This window comes from Octodon degus, unplaced genomic scaffold (genome assembly GCF_000260255.1).
Source record: "Octodon degus isolate 3935 unplaced genomic scaffold, OctDeg1.0 scaffold00027, whole genome shotgun sequence".
Classification (NCBI taxonomy): domain Eukaryota; kingdom Metazoa; phylum Chordata; class Mammalia; order Rodentia; family Octodontidae; genus Octodon; species Octodon degus.
In genome coordinates, this window is record NW_004524603.1 from 16,117,210 (window position 1) to 16,123,916 (window position 6,707).

A 6,707-nucleotide genomic window follows, 5' to 3' on the forward strand; every position below is an offset into this window, starting at 1 on the left:
TGTGTGTGTGTGTGGCCAGCTCAGCCCACCAGGGGGCGGGGCTGGCTGGCATGTGGTGCTGGGGGATTGAACCGCGGTCCCTGTGCTTTGCTGAGCTTGTTCTAAGTAGGTGCTTTAGACCACTGAGCCATCTCACCAGCCCCATCCCACAATTCTTGAAAGACTATTTGGAAGCATACCTGTTTTCACCAACTCAGTACACCTTAATTAAACACCTACAGTTCTTCTCTTGCTGAAAAATATCTTTGTGAACTGCTTATGTCCATGAATAAAGTAGTCTAAACCCAGATTCCCAGGTATCCCCCTGCAAGATCTTGAGTACTTGGATTTGGGGTTCAGCCAGAGGATGCTGCATTTTCAGATAGCCCCTGTGGGACTTCAGCGCAGGTGGCCCAAGGCCACACTTTGAGAAACAGCACCATGTCACCTCTCCTGATGTGCGGTCACCCCTTCCTATGGAAGAGCAGCTATTATAAACTGGTACCTCAAAGCAATCTCAGTTCCCATTAAAAACTCCTGGATATGCTCCAGCCTCAAACACCCACCTGGCAACTGTGCTGCCCTATCTGAATATCTCCTCGTAAACTCAACATGTTCTAAATCGAACTCATTTTCTCCCCACACCTGCTGCCTATAGAATAAAGTACCAGTTCCTCTGCCCGGCGCCATCTCCAGCGTCTTTCTCCTTCATGGCCTTACTCGCTTTTCCTGTTTAGCAATACTCTTGACTTCTCGCAAAACCTGGACACAAACACCTTTTTATTCTGTTTGCTTCCAGAACTCAGAGTGTTGGGCACAGAGGTGCCATCTTCCCCAGTCCCAAATACACTCCTTGCCATGTGTCCTCTTGTCCAGCCTTTTTGTAATGGTGTGGCATAGCATCCACCTCTACCCAGAGGTTACATTTTGATTCCAGTGCCCACTGTGCTATATGGTATTTTTTTTTTTTTTTTTCAGAACTGGGAATTGAACTCAGGCCTTTGCACTTGCCAGGCAAGCCCTTATTCTACTGAGCCATCTCGCTCCCCCTCCCCATATGGTGATCTTGAACTGCTGGTTTTCTTTTGAACTTGAGCTCTTTGTAAGCTGGGGCTGGGGCTTATTCTCTTTTAGATTTCTAGCTTCTAGGAGGCAATAAACAGTGTCTAGCTAATGTTTGCTTGGCAATCAGGCCAGGGAGGAGCTGAGAAAGGGCCTGGATTTGGCATCAAAGAGGTCACAGGCAATCTCAGTTGTGAGAGCCCTCTGCCGGGAGGGTCAGCCTCCCTGCTGGGTTGCCACATGGGGCAAGCTCTGTCCTGTCTGCAGGACGAAACCTGACAAGGCAAACTTCACCCAGCGCAGCAGTGTGCAGGCCCACTGATTGATTAATCACAGAGCCTGGCTCAACTTGGTTTAACAGCGCTTAGTGTAGCCTGCCCTCCCCCTCTCTCTACCCCATTTCTCTGGGCAATGTGTCTGTCTAGTATGACCAAGGTCAGCCCGGTCTGCCAGTCATACAAACCAAGCTGCTCCCCATTTCCCCCACATCATCCCAGAAATCCCTCTGCAGGACTGCGTTGCTTCTCTGAATGGCCTCTCATGTGCAGATCGATCCTAATCTGCCATTTCCGCAACCTCTATCCCGAGTGGCCCTGCCTCCCGTGCACCTGTGGAGAGGCTTCCTTTTCATTCGCAGGCTGCTTGCATTTTATGCTGTAACTCCTTTTTGCCAACACTGTGAGGCCATCACTTTGCCTGACCTGTACCCCTGCCCTCATCTGATCATTTTTCTTCAAGGAACAGAAGCAGCAAATGAGCGATAGCCCTCCACTCCCTGGATTTTGTCAGCATCATCTCTCTAAGCCTGCCACTTCTGCTCGACCATTAGCCTCCCATCACCCTGCCAAGCCTCATCCTACCTTTTATCCTTTGCCCTTCAAGCCCACTCTCTGCCGTGCCTCCTTGGAACACAGTATCTCTTCTTTCACAGTCCCTCCAAAGACCCTGTCTTATCTCAGGCAATTGCCTTAGGAGCCTTGCTGTTATTGGACACCACTCTATCACTAAGTGTGTCACTGGAACTGATCAAAGTTTCAAAGCAGAAACACAAAATAATTTCTTAACAAAAACAAAACTAGGTATGTGTTATGACTTGTTAAGAAACAAAACCTTGGGCTGGGGAGATGGCTCAGTGGAATAAGTGCTTCCCTGGCAAGCGCAAGGACCTGAGTTCAATCTCGGGTTCTGCAAAAGAGAAAGAAAGAAAATGAAAGGGCCAGCCAAATAACTCAGCAGATTAAAACACCTGCAAGCACAGGAGCCAGGGGTTTGATCCCTGGGCCTGACATGCCAGCCCCACCCCGGGGCACACTGAGCCGGCCTTTGAGGCTGGGTGTGGTGGTGCACGCCTATAATCCCAGCTCTTGGGAGGCTGTAAACAGGAGAATCACTATGAGTTTGACCTAGTAGTGAGACCCTGAACACCCTATAGACCTTCCCTAAAAATAAAAAACAAATAGAAAGATGGATCCCAAATCAGTTAACTGCCTCTTGTCAGGAAAATGAGAACAGCCCCCACATGCACCCCAAGCCAGAATAAGACCTAGCCCCCACTGACATCGGGCTGTGTGTACCCCGAGAGTAACAAGGAGACACACACTCCTAAAGTATACCCCCCGGAGAGGAATAACCCCATCCTGAAACCTTACATAAATACAGAAAAGACCTTTGCTTATTTGTCAAGTGAACTATGGCTGGCACTCTTTCATAGAAAGGCAAATTAAGAAGAGGTAACCAGCACAGATGGTTACTAATTCCCTTCTTGCCTTCGTTATTTCTGAAAGCACCCTGAAGTTAAATGGAATTTGAGCAAACCAAAGTTCCATGGGCTGAAAAAAATTCTTTATCTACTAAATGAGCTAATATTTGTAGACTCCTTAGAACACTAAGAGCTGATGCGTTTATTAAGTGGATAAAGTGCAGTGCAGACCACCCTATCTGTAGTCCAATGGGCTAGCAGCCCCTGTGCCATCTCCTGCCTTAACCTTGACCTTGGGCCGGGGAGATGGCTCAGTGGAATAAGTGATTCCCTGGCAAGCGCAAGGGCCTGAGTTCAATCCCCTGGTTCCGCCAAAAAAAACCCAACAACAACAACAAACAAACCTTGACCTTGGCCATAGAGCTCTACTGAACCGCTCTCTAGTGCCCTCTTCTGGTGCCTGGCTGAACCTACCCACTCCATTGGCCTCTACCAATCCAAAAACTGCTCTTGTTTTCAGTGGCGTTAATGGGCCCTACGTTCTCTCCAAATGTTGGTCTCACACAAGCAACTGATGTAATTATTGTTGCCAAATCCAGTGGATGCCTTTCCATTCTCACCTCACGAGACCTGTCAGGGACAGGTTCTTGCTCGGTGAGTTAGAGGTCCCACCCTGTCCGGTGGTCCTACTGCTTGTCTGTCCTATTGTCCATGTGGAAGTCCTTTTCCCCCTTTCCTGCCTCGAAATATCACTGCTCCTCCAGGCTGTCTCTGGTCATCTCCCTTCCTGCTTTCTCTCTCCCTGCCATTCCACGGTGGCATTTCGCTGTGTAGTCTGTGCCTTGCAGTCCCCATAGGAAAGGACACATTTAGCTATCCTCAGTCTGCCCATTCATGAAAGAAGAATCCAAGCTCATTTTCATATTTTCCATCTGTATGATACCGAGTGAGGGAGCCCCTGCAGAGAAGTTTTGTACTTCCTGAAACAAACAAACAAAAAAAACCCCAACCCTCTCTGGGGTCCAGAGAGGTGGACATCTCATCCTGGTGGCTTCATCCTTTTCCCCTTTAAAGGAACTTGCTCAAGCCAGCCCCCTTCCCACAGGAAGGAGATCATCCCCAACACGTTTCCAGTTGACACAGTGATCCTTGCACTAATGCACCTTTTGTGCAGAATTACTTATAATCAGACAGCAGCTGGGACAGAGTTAGAGGCTATTACTAACTATTAATCAGCGCCAAGTCGAAGGACATCGAAGCCAGCATGCCAGGGACCTTGCCTGAAGGGGCTGTCAGGCTAGTGGAAGGGACAGGATGCCTACTCTGAAGAGAAGCATCAGCCAGCTAGGGTGAGGCACGACACGGGACATTTCTGCCTGTGTATGTGACAGGCAGAAATGCTTGGTAAGCCCAGGGGAAGAAGGGATAAAAATCAGTAAGGTCAGTCCCAGGGGAGGTGTTTAGAATAATAACTGTCTTTTATTGAACCCCACATGCTTTTTATCAGCACATCTGACCTCACGAGATGTATGAAGACTACACTGAAGGGCTTTGTTAAGCTCCTAGTGTGCTTCTCACAAGTGGACATGCGATGAATTGCAACTAACGCTCATTTAACAAATATTCGTGTCATATCTGCCATGTGTTGGACCACGCACAATTGCAGAGAAAACAATGCTTAGCATGATGTCTGTGTTTTCGGCCATCAGTGACTCACAACCTAGAGCTGTACACGCTGCCCAGTAGGGCAGCCACTGGTCACTGGGGAGGGGGCTCAGTAACATTGCATGTCTGCATTACATGTCTCCAGTGAGCCACAGTGGATGTGGATTGACGTCACTGCAAGAAGTCTTATTGGCCAGCACCAGAAAAGGGCAGACAAACAATAAGCCAGTGTGCACCTGTACCGTAAAGGCTAGCAGGTATGAAAGAGTACTATTATTACTATCCTCACTACAATCAAGATGTAGAAATTGAGGCTCAGAACTTGAGGTTAGCAACTGGAGCAAGTTCACACTCAGTGGAACTGTTTAAGCTGGGATTTAAATGTAGGTGTGTCCTACTGCTGTGCTATTCTCAGGCTGTCAAATGGATTGAGTCAAGCACAAGTAGGAACCAGATAAAAAGAGAAGACAAAGAAGGCACTTCTGGTGGGAAATCGACTTTTCGGTCAAAGGCACCGAGGCACAGGTGGGCAAGGCTGGCGAAGGACCACAAATAAACCAGTCTGGCTGGAGAGGCAATGACTTGTTGAACTTCTGTCCTCCAAGAGCCAAGTCGGTACTTGCCTGCCTTGATTAAAAGCCAAGGAGCTAGCAGCTAAGCCCTGTGTGTAGAGTTGAGCCATAAAGGACAGAAGGCAGGGGCATGGTGAGAACTAAGCTTTAGGAAGAGGGCAGTGCTCAGCTTGAACCGGCAAAGACCAAAACTAGGGAAACCGGTTAAGGACTGCAGGGTTGATGGAAAGGAGGAGGACAGAGGAACGCTGTAAATCAAAGAACAGCAGCCTAAGAGCCTAAGATTCAACACTGTGTGACATTGGGCAATAAAGTTGACTATTCTGGGTTTCAGTTGTTGAAATCTGAAAGGGCATGGCTGGCCCTTGTCTTCTCTGAGGCTCCTTTGAGCAACGTTTGTCGAGATCCTGCAAGTGTAAATGACATTGGGCAGAGAGAATTCAGGGGAACCGTAACACTGAACACAGGTGCGAGGAAGATGGCGTCCCAAGACCATCCTCAGGCAAAGGGTGGGTGAACGCTGAGTCACTCAGAAAGCCAGGTGAGTGTGGGCAAGAGCCTGCCTTTGGGGACATGGACGGGGCATGGGATACAGAGTCTGGGGCGGATAAGAAGTAGTAAAATAGTGGGTTTGTTTTTAAGAAAACAGTGCAGTGTCAATGATCATTATTATGTGCCCAAAATAACAGCTTTAAAATTTTATGACCTATGACCCACAGTTCTCCACACTTGCCTAGAATATGTAACTAAAGCAAAAGATTTGTAAAACACTGGTTATCCTCAGTAAGTGCAAGGGACGCAGACATTTTCTTTTTCTTTTGCCTTCTTCAGTCAGGGTCTTACTATGCAGTTCAGGCTGGCCTTTAGCTCACTTTGTACCCCTGGTTGGTCTCTCAAACTTTTGACGATCCTCTTGCCTCAGCCTCCCAAAGGCTGGGATTACAGGCATGCACCACAACTCAGGCTGACACTGGCTTCCACTGGATTCTTTTTTTTGTAGGGGGGGAGGGAAGGGGCTGTGAGGTACCAGGAATCAAACTCTGAAACTCGTGCTTGCCAGGTAGGTGTGCTGTGCCACTGAGCTACATCCTATCCCTTCCATTGAATTTTATTTCATTCTTTTAAGAAGTTGGCTGTCACTCACCAATTCGTTTTATGATCTAGTCATGTACCACAATCCAAAGTTCTAAGAACACTGCCTAAAGGATCCTACAAGTCTTAAACCTGAGGGTGTCAAGGCGTCCTGCGCAAACACTCAAGAGAAAGGAGCAGCTGCAGCTCAGATCCCAGAGGCCAGGGGCAGCGGATCCACGCGGGGTAACCTCCCACCCTGGTGGTGGAGGCGGGGCCTCCGACCACTTAGCCCTGAGGAGGAAGAGCAGTTGGCTGAAACCGGGATGGAGTGGAGCCCAAGCTCCACGGACCTACTCTGGCACCTCAGATGGCACACGGATTGCAAAGGTCCTGCACCCACCCGGTCCTCCATTCATTCCGTTGGGGTCTCAGGGAGTGAGGGAAGGTGAGGCACTTTGCCAGCCTCTGTCTGCAGTCGATTGCTGGTCCGCAGCCGGCACTCGCGATCCCCTCCCCACGCAGCCCACGCGCTCATACCCCCACGTGTGCATACACGCATCCCACGTGTGTGCACACGCACCTACACGCGTGCACAATCACGCATGCACTCACCCCCATGCATCCCACGAGTGGTCTGCACACACACACACACACAC